Genomic DNA, 3,340 nt, shown 5'->3' with positions numbered 1-3,340 from the left:
TAGCTGTCATTAGTACCCTGGGGGAGTCCTATCTCCACCACTAAGGGCAAAAGAAGGCAGCGTTATTTCTTGTCTTCAGATTTTGAATTCTAACTAAGGAACAAAATGATTTTTTTTCTTTATTAAAACTTAAAAGGAGAGAGTTATAGGTGTTTGATCACTTCAATGCTTTACTTACAGACTACAATAAAGAATTTCTCAAACAGCAAAATGTGTGATCTTTATCTACAAATAGAATTATGTCTTTCATAGCAGATTTCCGGCAGATCAGCTAGCTAATTCTGGGCCAAAGAACAGTGATTCATTACATAAAAATTCACAGAAGGAACAAATTTTTTTCTCTACTAGGCTCCTAGTCCATCTATCTCAAAGCTTCACTAAATAGTTTTGTATTCTTCAAAACTTATTTAAAACCAAGTGTGCCCTAGGTGGGCAGGAGCGTAGTGCCACCTAGCTTCCCTCCTGACCATCACGAGATGGTCTCAAATGCCTAAGGAAACTAGGCTGGGCTCAACAACGTGCTAAGGTTTTATGAAGCACAAATAGACAAAGGGGAATAGATCTCCTTTCATATTCCTGCAAAGACAACTGGACATCAGAAGTGGGCCCAAGAGTTAAGCAAGATCCTCTGTAATCTTGTCCCACCATCCTATCTAGCCTTTTCCTACCCCATCACCCCACTACTCAGCAGGAGGAGAACACGTGTATGGTGATATATTCAGTGCTTATGGTGATGATTACCCACATCATGGATTTCTCCTAACACCTCAACATATGCCATCAATATTCCTGCCTCTGTTGTAGATGCTTTTCCCAACCTAAAGTCTCCTCCCATTTGCTCTCCCTTTCAAATCCTTCCAATTCTTCAAGTCCTACTTTCTTTATGCAGCCTTCCCTAACTGCACCAAACTACAATCATAATCTCATCTCTGAATCACACTGTGTTTTCGAGTGGTCTCTGTGTCTTTCATTACTCTGCACACATCTGCCTGCCCATTCCAGTTGTGTACCTAGAGTCTCTCTTTCACCCTCCAAGATTCAGCTCAGCTGTCTGTAACTCTTCTTGACCACACACACTCCTTCCTTCAGACAAACTGATATGCAGCCTCCTCGGCGTACATAGCTCTATCAGCAAATTCTCTTTTTTTCCACCCTACTAGACTCTAAACAGAGACGGCGTTTTAGTCTTCTGCCTTAAAATAATCGTAAATAAACTGTTTTTCATTTAATAAATGGTTGAAAGAATGAAATATAGCCTTTAATTATTTCATGTTTCTCTAACTAGTCTACGTTTCTTGGGGAAGGAATATATCTTTCAATTCTTCCGTTGCCATAACCCTGGACACAATGACATTAATCGTATCAAACACACATACACACACACACACACACACACACACACACACACACAACTACATTTCTTTTGTTAATTTACTCTCCCACTCTTTAAAATAAGCAGTCTTCTCTTTCCTCCCATCAAAACTCTCACTCTCATTCGCAACTAAAGACTTTGCTTCTTCTTTCACTGAAAAAGAGAAGTAACCATGGTTTCTGGCAGTATTGTTAACCAGAAACTGTGAACCCTTCCCTCCTTCTGCAAATAATTGGGTGAAATGGCAGGAAAATTAGGGAAATAAGCTGAGGTCAGAAATGAGGCCAGGAGACAAATGAAGAATTGAGGCATACCAGACATGCTGAGGCATCTAGGTACCTTAGGCTTCATTGCCCGGGGTACTGGAGATGGGAGTCAGCCCACAGAAACCCGAGACACAGACTATTCTCAACACAGTAGCTGGAGTGATCATTTTAAAATGTCACTCGAGTACTCGCAACCCTCCAGTGACTCCCTGTTTTCATGGGAGTGAAATTCTGGGCCCTTCAAAGCTCTCTACGATCTGAGGCTCCTCCCTACTTCTTTGAACTCCATCTTGCCTCTCTCCCACTCACTGCACTCCTGCTCTACTGGCTTCTTCTCTTGCTCATGTTATTGATATTCCTGGTATCTGCGTACATAGCCATGCTAGTTGCCACATCATGTCCTTAGCTCTTTCCATTTCCCTTTCTCATTTCCTAAATTTCATGTGGCTTATCCCTCATTTCATTCAGTTCAATGCTCAATATAACATCATCAGAAAGGCCTTCCCTGGGCCGGCCCGGTGGCTCAGGCGGTTAGAGCTCCATGCTCCTAATTCCGAAGGCTGCCAGTTCGATTCCCACATGGGCCAGTGGGCTCTCAACCACAAGGTTGCCAGTTCAACTCCTCCAGTCCCACAAGGGATGGTGGGCTGTGCCCCCTGCAACTAGCAACGGCAACTGGTCCTGGAGCTGAGCTGCGCCCTCTACAACTAAGACTGAAAGAACAACAACTTGAAGCTGAATAGCACCCTCCACAACTGAGATTGAAAGGACAACAACTTGACTTGGAAAAAAAAAAAAAAGGCCTTCCCTGATTACATTATAAAATAGACCCCCCCAACCTTCATTCTCCACTCCCTTAGCCAGCTTTATCTTACTTTACAGCACTATCATTGCCTGAAATTATACTTCAAATTTTTATGGAGTATTTATCATCTGTCTTCCCCACCCAAATGTGAACCCTATGAGGAAATAAACTTTCCCCTTCTCATTTAGATCAATAAACCAATCTTAGATGGACCTACAGGATGCTTTATTCACATAACTTGGCAGAGTGGTAGGGACTTTCAGAAGGAAGAAGGCACCAAGGAGGTGTATTGTTCATTGTAGGATAACTGCTATAACAACCAACCCCAAGTTTCAGAGACATAACCCAATAAAAGTTTATTCCTTGCTCAGGCTGTAGTCCTCATGGGTGTTCCCAGTCAGATGGCCCAACGATGAGCAGAGTCCTTCAACCTACAGGCTCTGCTATCCCCTTGGACCGTGGAGTCCTCCACCAGATCGTTTGCATCTGGCCAGAAGATGAACTGGAGAGAACACAGAGTATTATCCAGGAGGCTTTAGAGGTTAGGTCTGGAACCCACTTTCAACCACATTTCTTTCCTCAAAACTCAGTCATGAGGCCATACCTAACTTTGAGGGAGCCTAGGAAAGCAGTCTAATTGATTCCAGAGGGAAAAGGAAGTGGGGTTTGGTGAACACATAGCATTGTAGTGTCTGTCATTAGACATAACTAGCAGGCAATGCACAAACCTGATTTACAAAGGATAAGAAACGTACTCTGGAAAAGTGTATTGGGGAAGGGAACAGCAGATACAGAGATAAAGAAGTGTGAAAAAATAATGACACATTTTAGAAACTTCAGGTTGTATATGTGGCTATATCCATTATGAATGTAAAATGTGAAACAAAAAGGCATAAG

This window comes from Rhinolophus sinicus, linkage group LG14 (genome assembly GCF_036562045.2).
Source record: "Rhinolophus sinicus isolate RSC01 linkage group LG14, ASM3656204v1, whole genome shotgun sequence".
Taxonomy (NCBI): Eukaryota; Metazoa; Chordata; class Mammalia; order Chiroptera; family Rhinolophidae; genus Rhinolophus; species Rhinolophus sinicus.
Note: the sequence above shows the minus strand (reverse complement) of the source record.